This window comes from Dasypus novemcinctus, chromosome 23 (genome assembly GCF_030445035.2).
Source record: "Dasypus novemcinctus isolate mDasNov1 chromosome 23, mDasNov1.1.hap2, whole genome shotgun sequence".
NCBI classification, from domain to species: domain Eukaryota; kingdom Metazoa; phylum Chordata; class Mammalia; order Cingulata; family Dasypodidae; genus Dasypus; species Dasypus novemcinctus.
Genome location: NC_080695.1, coordinates 60,642,853 through 60,663,448, shown reverse-complemented (window position 1 = coordinate 60,663,448; position 20,596 = coordinate 60,642,853). Strand labels below are relative to the sequence as shown.

The 20,596-nt window shown below is 42.7% G+C and overlaps 1 long non-coding RNA gene across 1 annotated transcript; it reads right to left on the bottom strand.

The window, feature by feature from the left end:
* Positions 1-1,725: 1,725 nt before the first annotated feature.
* On the bottom strand, positions 1,726-17,021 carry LOC111766090 (uncharacterized). Its single transcript, XR_002798236.2, has 4 exons — positions 16,816-17,021; positions 8,976-9,134; positions 8,482-8,621; positions 1,726-3,048 (listed from the first exon to the last, which is right to left on the bottom strand). It is a non-coding gene; the product is annotated as an uncharacterized lncRNA (long non-coding RNA).
* Positions 17,022-20,596: the final 3,575 nt, after the last annotated feature.

Here is a 20,596-nt window from a genome sequence, read left to right as displayed (position 1 = left end):
CTGTAAGGTCTGTCATCTTGTGTGTACATTGACAATTTCTTCAGTATGTTGCCCCAGTGCCTTATTTTTTTTTCATTTTATAGGGAATTCCCATATACCCAACACCTTCCCCCTTTTCCACTCTTCATTTTACATGTGCATGGTACACTTGTTGCAATTGATATACAGATATTGAAGCATTGCTACTAAGCATGGTCAATGGTTTACATTATGGGTTACATTTTACACCATACACTTTTATAGATTTTGATGAAATTTAAAATGGCCTGTATCTGTTATTGCAAGATCATGCAGCATGATTTTAATGCCCTAAAAATGCCCTGTATTCCATTCTATTCTTCAACAGGGGCAATTTTGTTCCCTGTGGAACATTTGGCAGTAACTAGCAGCATTTTTGTTTTCACAGCTGTGTGTGTGTGTGTGTGTGTGTGCAACTCTCATCCAGTGAGCAGAGGCTAGGGATGCTATTTTTTTTTTTTTTTTTTATTAATTTTTTTATTTTTTATTGACTTTGTAATAATATTACATTAAAAATATATATGTGAGGTCCCATTCAGCCCCACCCCCCCTCTCCCCCCCTCCCCCCCCCCAACAACACTCGTTCCCATCATCATGACACATAGGGATGCTATTAAACATTCTTCAATGCATAGAACAGTCCCCCTGCCCCCCAAAAAGGGGAATTTTCTAGCCTCAAATGTCAACAGTGCTGAAGTTGAGAAACCCTGCTCGAGAGTGCTTCAATTATGATTTCCCTTCCCAGAAACAACCAAGATAGCTTTTTGAACCCTTGAAAGATAAAGGTAAAGAAAAAAACCACATAACTTAAAGCTTCAGCAGGGCACCCCATTATCTTTACCAAGAAACTACCTGTTTTGGGAACACAGATCACTATATCTACCTATTTGATAGCTGGAAAAGAAAGACTTTATTGGGAGAGAATAAAAACAAATAGAAACACCCAGACTTCCTACACGCAGGTTGGAAGGGAATTTCTTTTGGTTTATTTAGTTCTCTCTGCCCTCCCCCCTGTCCTTCCCCTCCCCCCCCCCCATTGTCTGCTCTCTGTGTCCGTTCACTGTCTGTGTTCTTCTTTGTCTTTTTGCATTGTTGTCAGTAGCACTGGGAATCTGCATCTTTTTTTGTTGTGTCATCTTGCTGCATCAGCTCTCCATGTGTGTGGCGCCACTCCTGGGTAGGCTGCACTTTCTTTGTGTGGGGTGGCTCTCCTTGAGGGGTGCACTCCTCACATGGGGCTCCCCTATGTGGGGGACATTCCTGCATGGCACAGCACTCCTTGAGCACATCAGCACTGTGCATGGGCCAGCTCACCATGCAGGTCAGGAGGCCCTGGGTTTGAACCCTGGACCTCCTATGTGGTAGGTGGACGCTCTATCTGTTGAGCCAATCTGCTTCCCAGAATTCCTTGATAGTGGAACATGGCCTCATCTCCCCTCAGGCCTCAGATTCCTGATTTTCCTCATGTTCTCTTAACCTCTTCCCCTACTGGACTTCTTTCTCCAACCTTCTTCCTACAGTTTTCTCAAAGTTTTGCTTTTGTTTTTTCCTATTAAAGGGCATTCTCGTAAACATCTTTGTACATTTACAGATAGATATATTTTTTTCCTTGGGTCAAAGTCCAAGGAAGGGCAGTGTGCATGAGTTTTAAAAAATTTTTAAAAATTTTTTATAGTCAATCTTTCCTCCATATTATCCTCCAAATGTATTGTGACAAGTCACAATAAATGAGTGTGCCTATTTCTTCACATGTTCAATAGCTCCAAGTAATTTTTAATTACAAAAGTTTATAGAAAAATCATGCTGAAAACAGTTTCCTGCCCCCATTATTAACATTTTCTGATTTAAACAGGCATAAAATCATCTCTTTTGAATTTATTTCAGTTAACTTTTTAATGTTTGCTATTTATATTCATACTTTGAAAAAAAATGGTTTCTTTAGTTGATGTTTTCACAACTTTTGGAGTATATTGCTTTTTTTTTTTTTTTTTTTTTTTGAGGTACCGAGACTGGGTATTGAAACTAGGCCCTCGTATGTGGGAAGTCAGCACTTAACCACTGAGCCCCATCGGCTCCTCTGAGTTGGCTCCCTTGTCTGTTTGCTTGTTGTTTTGCTTATTGTTTGCTCATTGTTTGTTTTCTTTAGGAGGCACGAGGACCTCTAACATGGGAGGCAAGCACTCAACTGCTTGAGCCACGTCCACTCCCCAGGCTATATTCCTTTTTAAAAGTCCCCTATGTTTATAGAACAGTGTTTTCAAGTGAGTCAGTGACTATCTCAGCATTTATTTATGGTATTGGATTATTTTTAGATCTCTAGAATATGGAATGTATATGGATGAGCGTGATGTCTTCTAACACATGAATGTACTTTTCAATGTATTTTGAGCAACCAGCAGGAAAAAAGGTCAAATAAATCTCAGATACTTCTTTTTTGTCTTTAAGCGATGTTAGCTCATTACTGCTGGGTAGTAACAGCCCCCATTGTTTAGTAACCTTGGAGGCAAAGAAGCATTCCCTAAATAGAGCCCATGTTAACTTTTTTTTCTTTTCTGGTGAATTACAAATTGCTGCTGGGTGTGGCAAAGCCAGCTTTCTGCTCCTGACTGCCAAAATTTGACTGGGGGCACATGTGGAGACACTTGGAACAGAGATTCTGTTCGTTGGCTGTATTATCTATCTATTGCCATTTAAAAATTAATGCAAACTTACTGGCTAAAACACACGTTTATTATCTCACAATTTCTGTGGGTCAGGAGTCTGGACACAGCCTAACAAGGTCCACTGTCTCCCAGAGCTGCAGTCAAGGTGTTGACTGAGCTGGTGGTCTAGTCTGAGGCTCACCTGGGGAAGAACCCACTGCCAAGGATCCATTCATTTCCTAATGGTTGTAGGACTGAGGGTTTCAGTTTTTGCTGGCTATAGGCTGGAGGATGCCCTCAGCTCCTAGGGGCTGAGCTCAAGTCCTAGAGGCCACCCACAGTTCCTTGTCACATGGACTTCCCAACATGGCCACTTGTGTCATCAGACCTGCAAAAGACAGCAAGATGCCTGTTAAGATGGGAATTATCACCTTGTGGAACCTAATCACTATACATATAATCATATACATGTAATCACATAAATCCCATCACCTTTATTGTATTCTGCATGCCTAGAGAAAAGTCCCAGGTCTGCTCACACTCAAGGGGAGGGGATCACATAAGACTTGAGCCAGGTGCCCATCTTTGGGTGGTTGGTCTGTGGCCAAGGTGGGCGGGGCTTAAGCATCCCATTTGTACAATGAGGGAGCAAGACAAGGTCAGTGGTTGTTAAGTTTTTTCTGTTTGACTCTAGAGCTCTACAAAGGGACCTCCGGGGCTGGAATGGGAACTTTGCAAGAGTGGAGGCTCTGAGGAGGTGTGGGCAAAGCTGGGAACCCAGTAGAGTTAACAAAAGGCATTATCAGGGCCCAAGACCCAGGAGAGTTCTTGAAAACTCTTTACCACCCAAACAAATACTTTTCTTCAAATTCCAGGAACTTCATCTGAATCTTTTCTTCTGCTTTATTCTAATGGAAAAGGATTGTTACCAAGAGACCCTTCTCCCACTGTTTGGTAGAGTGGTTGCAATTCTACCAGACCATTAGAGAAAGTTTGCTCTGATCAGCTGGTTTGGACAAAGATCCTTCTACGAGGTCAGAAACTCCATTCTGAGCATCCCATAGGCCTTAAAATGACCCTGCTCTTCTCAAGTTGTTTATTTTGCTGTTTGAGTTCATGCTTAGTCCCTGAAAGTGCAGAATTGTGGCCGCTGCTCCCTTCCCAGGTGGGAAGGGGAAACAACAGCATGTAGGAATGCAATGACTGTTTCCCTCTTTCTCCTGGGATTCTGTATAGAAAATAAGCAAAAGGAAAGTGTTGTCCACTAGTTCTTGCCAATTCTTACTATATCTTGGTGGATAGATCAGTTGCTCCCTTAGCCTTAAATATACTCAAATATTTTAAGGTTGGTTTGTTTACTTTAAGAAGGACGTTTCTATAAGCAGTGGTTGTCAATTGATTTTTATTGGATTTCCCTAAAAAGTCATTACATAATACAACAATATGGTGGGTTGGGCAAGACATTGGTCCTGGGAATATGTGATATATTTGCAAGAATGTGAAGTCTTTGAGATCTCTGTTTTATTTATCCCTGTCTTATTTATATTTAATATAAGTTTATATCAAACTTGGGGTCTGGTATATAGCAGGTGATCAGCAAATGATTCTTTTCTAAAAAAATTTGAGGTGAAATTCCTGATACAAAATTAATGATTTTATATAAAAACAATAAAGATTGTTACAGATTTAGGATGTTACATTTAAGCCCCATGATAACCACAAAGAAAATATTAGCACATAGGCAAACTCATAGAGACAGAAAGTAGAGAACAGGTTACCAGAGGTGGGGGGTAGGGGCAATGGGGAGGTAATGCAAAATTAGTATAGGGTTCCTATTTGGGGTGAAGTGAAAGTTATAACAATAGATGGTGGAGAGGGTACTGCAACATTGTGAATGTGATTAAACCACTGAATGGTATGCTTGGGAGGGGTTGAGATGGTGAGCTTTATGTTGCATATGTTTCCACAATTAAAAACAGAAAAAAAGAAAGAAGGAAGGAAGGAGGGAAGGAAGGAAGGGAAAAAGGAAGGAAGGAAAGAAGGAAAGAAAAAGAAGGAAATAAGAAAAGAGAAAGGAAGAGAAACTAAAGAGATAATGACAATTAAATGCAATACATGATACTGGTTGGGATCTAAAAATGGAAGAGAAAAAGCTCAAAAGGACATTGCAAGGGCATAAAAAAAATTGGAATATAGAATGTAAGTTTTATATCAATGTTAAATTTCTTGAGCTTGATAATATCACTTAAGGTGATGAGTTGACTATCTTTGTTCTTAGGAAATATACATGGAATTATGTGTTCAAGGAGTATGATGTGTTCAACTTGCTCTCACATGTCCACAGGATAGATAGATAGATAGATAGATAGATAATAATTAAAATGGGATGGCAAAAGTGTTAACGTTAAAATTGATGGACCTGGGTATCTTGGGGGTGGGTATGTTGGGGTTCTCTATGTGGGGTTTGCATTGTTTTTGCAACAGTCCTGTAAGTTTGAAATTATTTCAAAATAAAAAGTTAAAAAGTACCCATCCAAAATTAACCTTTTTAAAGCAAACAGTTAAGTGGCCTTTTGTACGTCACAATATTGTGCAACTACCACATCTATCTATCTAATACCAGAATATTTTCCTCACCCATGGCCATTAGGCAGTTGTTCCCTCTTTGCTTCCTCTGTCCAGCCCCTGGAAACTACCAATCAGTGTCTCTTTCTATGGATTTGCCTATTCTGAATATTTCATATAAATGGAATCATACAATATGTGACCTTTTGTGTCAGGCTTCTTTCGCTTAGTGTGTGTTTGAGGAGCATCTATGTTGTAGCATGTAGCAGCACTTCATTCCCTTTTATGGCTGAGTAAGATTCCATTGTATGGCTAGACCACATTGTGTTTGTCCATTTGTCTGCTGATGGACGCTGGGATCCTTTTAGCTACAGTGAATGTGTTGCCAGGGACATGCATGGACATGTCTTTATTTGAGTTCCAGTTTTCAGTTCTTTGGGGCATACGCCTAGGAGTGCAACTGCTGGATTATATGGTAATTTTCTGTTTACCTTATTGAGGAATCACCAAGCTGTTTTCCACAGCAACTGAGCATTTAAATTCTTAAATGAGGTGGGACTCTTAGGTACTATCAGTTGGTAATGGGAGAAAATTCACATTTCATTTGGGCAACCCAAGGTTAACCTCCAAGTAGATTTTTCTCAGGATGATAATCTTTTGAATTACAGGATGTTAGAAGTGGAAGTCAATATAAAAATAGCACCAGAATTTGTTTTTTAAATGAAGCCCTGGTGGAACCTTTCTATGAAGCAGATAAGAGAGGATATGCTTGGGGTGAAGTGGGGTGGGGAGGAATCCAAGTCTTGATTTCTCAGCCTCTCTTGTGTCTCCTGCTGTGGTCCCCAGGCAAGCTCTGAGGAGCCCTAGGTCTTCTTGGAAAGAGAGACTAAAGACTGTGTGTTTAGTCCACCGCTCGCTGAAGTGATGGAGATGCCAGGCCAGAGTCAAGAAGTGGTGTGCCCAGGTCCATCCTGTGGCTTTGAACTTTGATGTCTCCTTCCATAGAATTGCAACTAGGAGCAAGGGTGGGGTGATAATCTCAAACATCTACCAGGGCCAGGCAGGTAAGGCCAATGAGGGAAGCAGGCAGGAGGGGGCAGGCAACCGGAAGCATATTTGCCTCTGTGAGGGGCTGAGGGCCCAGGGAGGCAGGGCTTCTGACTTCTTTAAGAAAAGCCATCAGTCCATATTTTCACTTGAAATAGCCCACTTTTACAATAGCGGCAACTAATTAAAACATTTTTAAAAAACATTGTGTGGTAATGAAAGAAGGAAAAGAAAGGGATGAAGGAAGTGAAGGAGGGAGAGAGGAAGGAAGGAAAGAAAGAAGGAAGGAAAAGAATGATTGAAAGAATGAAAGAAAGGAAGGAAGGGAGAAACCCGAGGGTTTCCTGAGACTTTGTTTGCTGTGATAGGGCAAGGACGTCCAGCTCACTTGGGCCTATGGCAGCTGCCCCTCTAATATCTGTCCATCCTTACACAGATGCATTCCATTCTGAGACACAATCAACTGTTAGTTGGGATGAAAGGAGGTTGGGGAATATCAGGGCAGAGATTTGAGCAAAATATTTGCTTTATTTAACAAAAACTCGTGCACTTATTACTATGGGCCAGCAATGTTCTAAGCTCATTTCACCATCATAACTCATGAAGAAGGGATCATTATAATCCCATATTGCAGGTGAGTACCTGGAGGCCAGAGAGGTGGCATAACGGGCCCATGGCCGTGCAGCTGTGATTCTAACCCTGGATGGCTGGCTCCAGAGTTTGTTCTCCCAACCTCTATGCCAACTGCCTCTCAAAATACAGCAGAAAACACTACCTTGATTTCTAGCTAATGCAGGGTTGTACTCAAAATAGAGGAGTTGAGAGAAAAAAATAAAAATGAGCTGGAATGATCTGACTCAATTGTAGTTAAAGCTTTGGGGGAGCTTTCTAAGGACCTGGCCATTCCCTTCTCAATCGATTGCAGAAAGGACCCCAGGGTCCCATGAAACCCCCAATCTTAATGTCCTGTAATGTGTCTAGATTATTGTAGGGAGGGAGCATGACTGCTGGACTTGAATAACACAGAGAAATGAGGTGAAGTATTAGTTTCCCTATAAAAGATAATTAGACCCAGAGAGATGATTTTTAAAGGCTGTCTTAAAAAAAAGGCAGACACAGCTGACTGCATTTCCAGGCATCAGAAGTGTTCTTCATGATATGAGTGGTGAGGCAGAGAAGGGAGAAGGAGGATGAAAGGAGCATGCATATTTATGTTTCATCAAGAAGCTCTAGTTGCTCTGTGCAGTGAAAAGGAGCAGCACTTGTATCTGCACTCTTGACACAGATGGCGTGGTTAAAATTGCTGAAACTCTACCAGCAGATTTGGGCACTTGCTCGGACCCTGCCAGCCCTGAAGGCATTACTGTAATTGACTGCTAGGGGAAAACAACCCTAGCTTTTCCAAATGCAGTGTCCGTGGGGGCCTTGGGAAATCAACTGGGGTCTCTGAAAATGCGAGGCCTTCATGTGGTCAGAGATCATCAAATTCCTGCTTCCCTCTCTTCAAGTTTTGTTGGTGGAAACATGGAGGAAGCCAACCAGCTAATGGTTTTCATGCTGGGAAGAGATGGGTTTAGTTCTCTTGGAGGTTAGGGCTACAGGAATCCTGACAAGAAAAGCCTAGTGGAAAGAAATGTGGGAGGAGAGTCGGCCCACCTGGGTTTAAGCTGCATCTCTGACTTTATCTGCAATTGGGTTGGGGCATTTGAACATGGTCCTAAACACAGAAGCCCTGGAGCAGCCTAGGAACTCTGATCCACACTCCCCAGATTTGGCCTGTAGGGAAGAATCCAGAATATACATTTATCCAGACCTGGGATGAAAACTGTCCAGCGTGTGTACTGCCTCCTCCATGTCCTGCACCCATGGCAGACAAGGCTAATTAATCACAATAGGTTTCCCAAAGTGCCTGGACTTGGCTTCCCAACCCTTTTCAGCCCTGCATTCTAGACAGCCACTCCCAAGTGAGTGAGCTTGGCATGAGAGAAGGGATGCGCTGGGCCTTCCTGACTCCGTACAACCTCACCCATTTTCTTTTCCTGAATTCCACCACACTGAAGGAGAGCAGCATGACATCTCAGTTCAGGTTCTGACATCAGACCACTGGGATTTGAATCCCACCTCCATCTCCTACTCTTTGATCTAGTTGTTTAAGGACACCAAGCCTCAGTTTCCTCCCCTATGAATTGGGAGCAACACCAGCACCTACCTCACACAACCGGCCGCGATGAGGGGGTGGGAGGACACAATTTATCTAGCACAAGGCCTGGCTCCGGCTCCACTGATGAGCTTCCTCTCTTGCACGTAAGGGTTTCCACGGATGGGCTTGAGGGCTGGGTTTGGTGTTGACTAGAATATAGAGGTACAGGAGGTGGAATAAAAGTGGAACGAGCAAGGGCAATCAGAGAGCAGAGCACCCGGGGGGGTGGGGTGGGGTGGGGTGGGGGGATGGGTAGGGAGGTTGGTCTTTTGATTAAGAGCAACGGGGACAGGAGACAGGCAGGTTTCCAGTTAACGCCTGAAGGTTATCAGCTACCTCGACCCCCACCTCCTCTGAGAAGCCTTCCCCACCCTCCTCCGCCCCTCCTCTTTCAGGCTTTCAGGGCTCTGCATCCCTCCACTTCATGGCACTCCGAGCAAAAGTGACCTCTTGCACTAGCCTGTGAGCTTCACGAGGCCAGGGGCTTTGTCTGCTTTGCTCACCTCTGTCTCCCCTGCGCGTGGCACGTGATGGGTGCCCAACACGCCGGCCGCTGAATGAAGGAAGGAACACGGATCAGGGCTGGGCTCTGCAATTCCACTTTCGCTGCATGGTGGAGAGCTCACTGGACCACAGTGGAGGCAGGGAGACCAGGGAGGAGGCTGGTGCCCGAAACACAATGAAAGGTTAAGGTGGACTTTTAAAAATATATTTAAGTATTAGTTTTAAGGTGGGCATTTGAATTAAGATCATGAAAATTTGGGTGGAGGGAAGCAGACGGCGTCAAAAGATAAGAAGGAAGCTTTGTCTTTATAAATTACTGGTAGGCATTTTTCATCATTGCCCTTTTCTTTCTTTCCTTTTTTGGATTTTATAACTGCCTGCTTGCTTAATAGAACTTCCCAAAGGGAAAGAAGAGGGAGGAAAGTAAAATAGAAACTATTCTGCAAACTTGCAGCGGGGGAAGCAAATAATCTCCCGGCTTATCAGGAGTCCGCAGAGCCCGCCTGGCAAACCACTATCCTCAGATCCTCGGGTCCCTCCACAAAGCCACTCCCCAGCCTTTGAAACCCACACCTTGCTCTGCCGACTTGGGGCTCGAATGCCCAGTAGGGAGGGTCTTACGGGCTGGGTGAATTAACTGCGGGGTGGGGAGGACCGGGCTTATTGAAGCAGTCAAAGCTGAAAGCGTGTTTGAACTGTGCTGTGTCCTGCGGAGCATTTTATGAATATGCAGAATCAAACGGGAACTGGTAGGAGCCAGAGGGAGCAGGCTGAAAAGGCTCGCTTTAAAACCCCAGCCAAAGGAGGCACACACTTTAACTCATTAACACACACAACGGGCTGTTACAGGCATTTTCAAGACAGAGCTTTTTACTGAGTTATATCCTGGGAGACTTTTTTTCTTTCTTTGTAGAAAGTTTTCCAGGGGCAACGCCAAATGGTCTAAGGAAGGTAGTTATCTTAAGAGCTAGACGGCCCTGTCGGGCAGTTGCCTGCAGGTGACAAAGTGAATCCATGAGCTGGGCTTTCAGAGGGCACTTTCCTCCTTTTCCAAGTTATCTATCTAAATTCATTTACACTTTTCAGTTTGATGGTCTTCACTTGACAGCATGGCCCATATGCTTGCTACTTTTGATGGAAATGGTTCTGCTTGAATTCCCTTATTTAGTTTTAATTTCCTAATTTTAGGGTTTTTTTTTTAACCACTTGTGAAAGTGAATGGCTCCTTCTTTCTTTTCCCTTTTTTTTTTTTTTCCATGGCTCTCTCCTTCCCCAAAGTCTGAAGTTGCTGACTGGGTCACTTTGAAGATTTCTTGGCCAAATGCTAGTATTGAACAGGCCTTTATTAGCAGTTATGTAGGTGAGAGGCCCCTCCCAGGAGCCCCTCTCCCATGGAACGACGCTAGACATGGTCATTTACCTTGCTAGAGTCTTCTTTTCCTTGGGTATCTGGACCTTTCTTACTTGACATCTTCAGGAAGCCTTTGTTTTGATCCCCGCTCTAAATAACAGCTAGCCAAAAGATGTGACCCCAATGGACAAATAAATACTGCTCCTTTGTATTGCTCCAATGCCATAATTAGACCCAAGCCTGCCTTTATTGCCAGCTTCATGGCTGTCTCCTGTGGTAGCTTTTGTGAAAATGGTCCCGTTCTTCATTCCTACTGAGATCCATGATTTTTGTCACATGACTTTGCCTGTCCACTCTGATTCTGGACTCAGCCCCATGATTTGGTTTGGCCAGTAGGATGTTAGCAATCATGATACAAGTAGAGGCAAGAAAGTGCTTAATGACTGGGCCTGTCTGTTCTTCCCTCTGCCACTAGAACAAGAAGGGCATTCAGGCTAGCCCACTGGTTGTAGGAGGAGGATGAGGGTCAAACAACTACCTATTGTTTCAGGCTACTGAATTTTGGAGTTGTTTGTTACACAGCACTATTTTGTCAATTGGTAACTGCTACATGTAAACATGAACTAATGATGCTTCTTCACCTTCTCTTCTATTGCAGGGAATATAGAGTAAGTAGCAGGGTGTGTGTAGGTTGGCCATGACTGGTCACAAGGATGTTCAGCTGGGCTGGTTTCTTTAGAAGAGATGCCTGAGAGCTTTCAACCAAGAAAAAGAAAGCTCAGAAATTTAATCCCTGGAAGCAGAGGGTAGTCTTCCTTAATTTCCACTTTTCCCTGCTTTTATTTGGTGAGAAGAAGTCTGACTGAGTGGTGATCTTTGAGAGTCAGCACACTGCCTGCCTCTTGCTTGTCTGGCACCCTAACAAGCTGATTACAGTTTGCAAAATGTGATGGCTCTTTCTGTGTGTCTTCAGAGGCTGTGCTCAGGAATGAAACTCACTGGTGTTTGAGGTTTACTGCCCAGGCAAACCTTGTAATATCTAAATCTCTTTTAAATTTTTTTTAAAGAACTCTTCCTCAGTCTTTTTTTTTTTTTTTTAAAGATTTATTTATTTATTTACTCCCCCTCCTTCCCCTTCTCCCACCTTGCTGGTTTTGCTGTCTGTGTTGTCTTCTCTTCTCATTTTCTTTCCTCTAGGATTCACCAGTATTCAATCCTGGAGACCTCTGATGGGAAGAGAGGTTCCCTGTCAATTGCGCCACCACAGTTCCTGGTTTCTGCTGCACTTCACCTTGCCTCTCCCCTTGTCTCTCTTTTGGTGTCTCATTATCTTGCTGTGTGACTCACTTGCACGGGGCACTGGCTCACCACGTGGGCACTCGCGGGGGAACTGGCTTGCCACACAGGCACGCTTTCTCTTCTTGTTTTTCTCTAGGAGCCCCAGGGATCAACCCAGGTCCTCCCACATGTTAGGCGGAAGCTCTATCACTTGAGCCACATCTGCTTCCCTCTCTTTTTTATTTTAACAGCAAGTATCTACCATTTATTTAATAGCAGATGATTTTATTCATTAAAAAATTTTATTGAGGTGTATCATGCATATGTTAACATACATAAACAACAGGTGTATAGTAAAATTTGTGAACTTAGAAAACAAGCATGCATAACATATAGGACTCCCATACATCACCCCACCACCAATACCTTGCTTTGTTGTAGAATATTTGTTACAGATGATGAAAGAGCATCATCAAAATATTACTACTAACTATAACCTATATCTTGCATTGGGTATACTTTCCCCAAACCTGTCCTATTATTAACACTCTGTATTAGTATTATATATTTGGTATAGTTTGTGTGAGAATGTTCTCATATTTGTTCTGTTAAACACAGTCCATATCCAGCAAGTGCTTTCTTGTTAATTTTAGAAAATTTTAAAAAATGCAGAAAATTTGAGCAGATAGGACAGAGCAACTCTCTGCACATATATATCTCCTGCAGTTTCCTCTATTATTAACATTTTATATTATTATGTTGCATTTGCTACATTTAATGAATAGAGAGTGATACATTATTATTAACTGAAGTCTATACTTTATTCAGATTTCCTTTTTTTTTTTTTTTTTTTTTTTTTTTTTACCTCATATCCTTTTTCTGATCCTTGATCCCATCCAGGATTCCACATTACATTTGGTTGATGTCTCCTTAAGCTCCTCTGGGCTGTGACAGTTTCTCAAACTTTCCTTGCTTTTTTTTCAAAGTACACATTTTTTTTTAGGAAGTACCAGGGATTGAACCTGGGACCTCGCACATGTGAAGCAGGTGCTCAACCACTGAGCTACTCTTGCTCCATCCTTTTTTTTTTCAGGTACTGAGGCTGGGGATTGAATCCAGGACCTTGTATGAGGGAAGCTGGTGCTCAACCACTGAGCCAATCAGCTCCCCTGAGTAGTTTTTTTTTGGTTTGTTTTCTTGTTTATTTATTTATTTTTTTTGTTGCTATTGTTTTTTGTTTTTGGGAGGCATCAGGAACCAAACCCTGGGACCTCCCATGTGGAAAGCAGGTGCTCAATCACTTGAGTCACATCCACTCCCCGTTTTTTGAAAACCTTGACAATTTTGAGGAGGACTGGTCATGTGTTTTGTAGGATTCTCCTCGATTGGGATTTATCTGATGTTTTTTTCATGATTAGATTGGGGCTATGCGTTTTGGGAAGGAGGATGACAAAGGGAAACTGCCACTTTCATCACATTCTCTCAAGGTATGTACTACCAACATGAATTATGACTGTAGACATTGACCTTGACCACCCGGCTGAGAAGTGCTTGTCAGCTTTCTCCCCTGTAAAGTTATTCTTTTTCTCCTCCTTTTTCATTCTAGATTCTGTGGAAGAGGGTCACTGTGTACTGTTCCACACTTAAGAAGTGGGGAATTATGCTCCCCCCAAATCTCTTTTAATAGTTTATTTTTATAGCTATTCCTAAGTTTTTCAGTAGAAATTTTATCTGCTTTTATTGAAAATCCATTTCCTAATATTTGATTCATAACTGTCCTTTTGGATGGTTCTAAAAAGGTTTTTTAAAAAATGAGTTCATTCAAGGGATTGTATTTATTTAGGTTGATCCCCTCCCCCTTAACTCAAAACACAGTGTGGAGCAATGGGAGGTTACGTAAGGATTGGGGATCACGCTTGTTTATTTCCTGCCCACAGTCTATACATTCTTTCTCTAATAAGGGTTTCCTAATTTTCCTCCCAGTTACCATCTCAGTCCCGCATGTAGTCCATGCGTGCTGGCAGAGGAGATGCCGTCACTGCCCTCCCCCTCCCTCTGCCCCCTCCCCTTCTTTCCCCACTTCTGAGGTAGGCATGTGACCCAGGCCTGGTCAAGCAGGTGCTCCCGTCCTTCAAGCCACTCGGATGCTGTCACGTGACCCAAGGCAAGTCAATAGGTCAATAGGAGTCAATTCTGGGACTTTGGATTGCATAACTGAAAACAGGCACTGTCTCTCTTTGGAGTTCTGAGAATATAAAAATATAATTTTGCCACCACAGAGGAGAGCACTTGTCAGAGAATGGAGCCAGCACCCGAGAACACAGAGAGGTGATCTCTTGTAATCTTTGCCACCGTGCTTTATTACTTCACTGTGGGGGTGCTTATCACTCACATTGGGATGTCCGATACAGTGAGGATCCCCGACATTCTTTGCTTGGAATTGCTCCTCCTCCTCAGCCATGTGCTGTAACAGGAGAAGCTTTCCCGTGCTCACAGACGGAGATTGCCTGAATCAGACAATCACAATATTTCATCCTCTTGAACTAGTAAGTCCTATCTCCGGGACCTTAGAGTGAGGGGTCTCTGTCTCTCCTTGCAACATGCAATATTCAGGAGCTCTCAGTATATTTGTGTTCCAAGAAGAGGGTTGAGGATGCAGCATTTCCCAAATTTATTTATATGCCCTTTTTATGGAGAAGCATCCACTGATGCTCCACTATATCCATTTGGAGTATATTCTCATGAGAGTTCAGGATAACATTCTGCATGTATTTTTCTCGCTTAATGACAATGCCTGGCATTGGCTCAATTGTTTCAGTATTACTGTGGCTGATATTTCTGTAATTCTCCTGGTCTTTTCCTTATTCACAAAGTGCCTGCTGCTTCTCCAGCCACAATTACTGCATTCCAATCTGGATGATGGAAGGGTCATGCCAGCTGTGTTTCTAATCCTTTACCAAGAAAGTGTGTTTGCCCAGATCCCAGAAACTCTTGCAGCAGAGTTCACTAACAACTCAACGACCAGAACCACGATGTGATTTCTAGCCACCAATAAGGCTGGGGAATTTATTTGGAACAGGATTGGCTTAAACCAATCATGATAATTTGCTTGGGCAGGAACATAGTCTGACCTAAATTTAGGCTCTGTTATCCTGGAAAAGAGGAGAAATAAGTAATGGGTAGGCAGATAGTAGAGCCGGCCATGTCTATGGAACCCTATTCAGGTGGACATGTATGAGTCCTTGGAAAGCTTCCTGGAGTTTTGGGAAAGATTCAGCCAACAATAAGCCAGCAGTCTGTTCCTCAGTTGGTTAACATGATTACTTTAGTTCCTCTTTTAAAGCAAATTGGCAACGTACAAGAATTATGGCATCAGGGGGAATGGAAGCATTTATTTTTATATTTTTGTTCTGGATGAATACTCTGACTCTTTCTCTCTCTGGCCTGACTCTGAATGACTCCCCATTCTTTCCTGATTCCAGCCATGGTTTTAGACTTTTTCTTCTCATAGCTGTACTTACGTGTACATGCTTTATGTATATACATATCCTTTAGAGAGTTCTTATACATATTTCCTTGGCTTCCACTTGTTCCCCCAGAGATTGGAAGCTCCTTATTCCATGGTAAGCATTGTTCTAAGCATTTTACAAGTAGTAACTGTTTTAGTTTGCTAAAAGCTTCTGGGAGAAATGGGTTGGCTTTTATAATAGGAATTTATTAGATTAAAAGCTTACAGTTCTGAGGCCATGAAAATGTCCAAGTCAAGGCATCATCTAGACATGCTATCTCACCAAAGGTTGGCTGCTGGTGATCCTGGACCCCTGCCATGAGGCACTATGCAGTGGCAGCTCTCTGGTCTGGGTCTCTTCTTTCTACTCCAGATTAACTTTCTCCCTAAGCTCAGCTGTGGGCATTTAGGCATATGACTCATCTCTCTCCTCTCCTCTAGGCCTATTCTCTTTCAGCCCCTTGGGGACCTCTTTTCTGCCTCTGTGCTTTGTTGATTCCAGCCTCTGGACTCTGGGATCTCTCTCTCAGCCTCTCTGGGTTTTTCTATCTTCTCTGCGTGTCTCTGCTTTCAGTCCTCCCTTTATAAAGGACTCCAGCAAGAGGACCAAGACCCCACCCTGGGTCATACCTCACTGAAGCAACCCAATCAAAGGCTCCCAACTAAATCCAATCCAATCAAAGGGTCCCACATCCACAGGAATGGATTAGCTCCAAGAACATGGTCTTCTTTTGGGCTTTACAAAAATCTTCAAACTGTCACAATAACTCCTTTGCTCTTCATAAGGATAACAATAGCACCCTATGAGGAAGGAGCCATTACTAGTGTCACTTTTCAGATGAGGAAACTGAGGCACAGAGAGGTTAAATAACTCATAGGTCAATAAATGATAGGGCCAGAATTTTAACCAAAGCGGTCAGGCTGCAGAGTTCACAATTTTAAACTTTATGTAGGAACTTGTGTTCAAATGTACACTGAAGGGAAGATGCAGAGAACTTTTCTTTTTAGTACTGCCCCCATCCCCCATGGCTCTCTTGTCTGTTTGCTTGCTGTTTTTGCTCGCTCTCTTCTTGTTGTTTGCTTGATGCCTGTTCACTGTTTTTGCTCATTGTCTGCTTGTTGTTTTTTGTCTTCTTTAGGAGGCACAGGGAACCAAACACAGGACCTCCCATGTGGGAGGTGGGTGCCCAGCTGCCTAAGCCACATCCGCTCCCCACAGAGACCCCTTTGCTAGGAATTATCTCTCCATCATATCCTTATAGTGGTAGCAGGAACAGCCATGTGTTCATGTGACTCTGTCTGGTTGTCTGATTCCAGCTGGTCAAATCAAGGCACCTCCCCTTCCAGAACCAATGAAAAGCTTCCCCTGGAATCATGACTCACGTCAGAGGTAGGGGAGTCTATCAGTCTCTCCCCTTAAAGGATAAAATTTAAGGGCTGTGGGTGGCTGTGCTATCTACTGTGCTGACTGGTGACAGGAGGCCAGAGAAGGGTTTGGACCATTCTAGGAACCTTATGACAACACTGTGTTTTTCTTCTTCTGGTTCACTTGGAGTTCTGTTAGCTGCAATGCGAGGATTTAACTCATGTCATATATATCAGCTACTTATTGCCACTATAATTCTGTATAACAATCACAAAAGTCAATGGCATACAATAATAAGCGTGAATTTAGCTCAAAATCGGTCTCAGCTGGGCTTACCTGTATAGCTGTGGTTGGCTGTGAGTTGGAGAGGCAGCTCTGCTGAACTTGGCTTGGCTTTCTTATATGTCTGGGGTAGTGTGGGGGTTGGCTAGTTTAGCGTGGCTGCTGCTGGGGAGACTGGGGTGACTGGACAACCAGGTTCTGCTCTGTTATTTTCCAGCAGAACAATGTGGGCTTGTTTTTGTGGTGACAGCAGGAAAGATGCAATAGTGAGCGACTAGAAAATGCTTTGCAAGCCTCTGCCTGTGTCACGTTTGCCTACATGCCACTGGCCAAAGCAAGTCACACAGTCAAGCCCAGAATCAGAATGGTGGGCACTGTAAAGTCACATGGCAAGAGGTGGAAACAGGGTGATGGTGGTGAAGAATGTGAAGAATGTGGATCTTTTTTTTTTTTCCTCAAATGTCCATACCATAGAATAATCATTTAGAGAAGGGTTTTGCAAAGCGTAGCCTGCAGATCAAATCTGGGTGTTGGTCTTTTTTTGTTCAGCTTCCAACCTAAGAATATTTTTGATATTTTTAAAGGGTTACAAAAAAAGAAAAAAAAAAAACAAAAGAAAAAGAAGAATTTGTGGCAGAGACCATACATGTTCTGCAAAGCCTAAAATATTTACTCTCTGGCTTTTTGCAGAAAATGCTTGCTGACCCCTGGTTTAGAGCATGGGGTCAGCCTACTTGGATTCTAAATCCAGCTCTGCCACTCATTGGCTTAGAGACCTTGGGCAAATTACTTAACTGCTAAGACTCCTCGCCTGTAAAGTAGGGTTCAGTGGCACCTACCTTTAGGATTGCTGGGGGGAATTAGAGGGGTTATTGTGTGAACATGGTAAGGACATTCCAAGAGTGTTGTGAAGATGGGATGGTCTGAAGCAGAGCCTCTGCTATGTTATATTGACTAAACATAGGACTTGGAACCCATGCTTGAGCTTCATGCTTCCCTAAACCAAGTTCTGTTTAGCCCCTGGTGTGTAATGCCCTGTATTCTGCATTCTCTTACAGGGTATCTATATATCTACAAAAAACGCTATAGAGAAATGCAAGCTGGGCTCTGCCAACAGTACAGCAGGCGAATCGAGGAGTGTTCCAGTCTCCTGGCTCCAAGGTGCTGCACTGCTGTCCCTCCAATCTTCTCAAGCTCTTCCGTCCTGCTGCTGTGCTCCAGGTTTCTTAGCAAACCAAGGAGAAGCAGCTGTTTCCAAGGCATGTTCCAGCAAGTTGTTTTTGGCTGGTGTCTGGGCTCAGCTGCAGCCACTCTCACATTTGAGTTACCATGCTGCTCTGTCAGCTCAGCTGAGTTACGTAGAGAGGAAGGTACCAAGTCAGAAATGGAAGTCAGCCCTTCATTCTCCAGAGTGATGGGCTGTGAGAATACTTAATTTAAAAAAAAACTTTTTATTTTTAAATAATTGCAAACTTATAGGACAGTTGCAAAAAAAAAAAATTACAAACACCAGAGAAATCCAACATACCCCCAGTGGCTTCCCTAGTTACCCAGATCCAACACTTTTAAGATTTTGCTACCTTTCCTACCTATTTTGTGAACATTTGAGAACAGATTGCACACATCACACTCCTTGAACACATAATACTTCCATGTAGATGTCCTATGAACAAGTATATTCACTATGTAATCACCTTAAAAATCATTATCAAGTTCAAAAGATTTAACATTCATATAAATCTTACATTCATTTATACTCCAGTGTTTCCTTATGTCCCAATAATGTCCTCTTGAGCCTTTCTCCTCCATTCTTAGATCCCATCCAGTATCATGTAGTATATTTAATTGTCATTATCTCTTTGGTTTATCTTACTTTTTTTTTTAAATTGTGGAAACACATATACAACATAAATCTTCCCATACCACCCCCTCCTGAACCTGCAATTCAGTGGGATTAAACACATTTACAATGTTGCAGTATCTTCACCACCATCCATTACCAGAACTTTCCTTTTACCCTAAACAGAAACCCTACACTCATTTTGCATTACCTCCCCAATGCCCCTGCCCCCCACCGGTGGTAAACTGTACTCTACTTTATCTATCTATGAGTATCTATTCTTTTGAATATAACATCCTAAATCTATAACAATCTCATTTGCTTTGATACCAGTTCAACAAATTCAATAACATACATTAACTAAATTCTTTTTTTTTTTTTTAGATTTATTTATTTAATTCCACCCCTCCCCCGATTGTCTGTTCTCTGTGTCTATTTGCTGTGTTTCTTTGTCCGCTTCTGTGGTCGTCAGCGGCACGGGAAGTGTAGGCAGCGCCATTCCTGGGCAGGCTGCACTTTCTCTCGCGCTGGGCGGCTCTCCTTACGGGCGCACTCCTTGTGTGTGGGGCTCCCCTACGCGGGGGACACCCCTGCGTGGCAGGGCACTCCTTGCACACATCAGCACTGCGCATGGGCCAGCTCCACACGGGTCAAGGAGGCCCGGGGTTTGAACCGCGGACCTCCCATGTGGTAGACGGACGCCCTAACCACTGGGCCAAGTCCGTTTCCCTGACTAAATTCTTGTAGTTCTCCATTCTCCTACCTTTATGTAGTTTTTGTCACAAATTACATATTAATAAACTGTGAGTTCAAAACCATTGATCTATCTTTACATTTTATGCATTTGCCTTTTAGATCCTATAGAAAGTAAAAAGTGGAGTTACAAATCAGAAGTATAATAGTACTAGTATTTTATTTACCAATGTCATTATTTTTATCAGATATCTTTATTTCTTCATGTTATTCCAGTCAATGCCTAGTGTTCTTTCCTTTCAACATGTGGAACTCCCTTTAGCATTTCTTGCAGGGCCAGTCTAGTGGTGATAAAGTACCTCAACCTTTGAGTCTCTGGGACTGTCTTAATCCTCCCTCATTTTTGAAAGACAGTTTTGCTGGATGCAGAATTCTTGGTTGGCAATTGTTTGCTGTCAGCATTTTAAAGATGTCATCCTACTGCCTTCTTGTCTTGATGGCTTCTGATGAAAAATCAGCACTTACCTGATTGAGGCTCCTTTGTATGTGACCCATTGCTTCCCTCTTATGGCTTTCAGGAACTCTCTCTTTATCTGATAATTTGATAATAACATAGTGGCTTTGTGGGTCTATTTGGGTGTTCCCTGTTTGGAGTTCGTTGAGCATCTTGGATGTGTATTTTCACGTTTTACATTAAATTTGGGGAGTTTTCAGCCATTATTTCTTTGAATGTTCTCTGCTTCTTCCTTTCCTTCTCTTTCTGGGCCTTCCACAACACATATATATTGGTATACTTAATGGTGTCCCACAGGTTCCTCAGTTCTGTTCACTTTTTTTCTTTCTTTCCTCTTTCTGCTTCGCTTCTCAGTTTGGATGATTTCAATGGTCTTATCTTCAAGTTTCTGATTCTTTCTTCTGCCAGCTCCAATCTGCTGTTGAAGCCCTTTAGGGAATTTTTAGCTTCTGTTCCTCTTCAGCTCAGTTTGGTTCCTTTCATTATTTCCTTCTCTCTGTTGAAATTCTCTTTGTGTTCCTATTTTATTTTCCTGATTTCCTTTAGTTCTTTGTCCATATATTCCTTTGGCTCTTTGAGCATATTTGGAACCATTTTTACATGTCTTTTTCTGGAATGTCCTAGGTCTGGTCCTCCTCATTGGTGATTTCTAATGCTTTTATCTCCATCTTCTCCTTTGCCTGGCCCATTGCTTCCTGTTTCTTTATTTTATGATCTTTTGTTGAAACCTGGGCATTTTGATATCTCAGCATATTATTGCTGGAATTTATGCTCTAAGGCATCTGTTC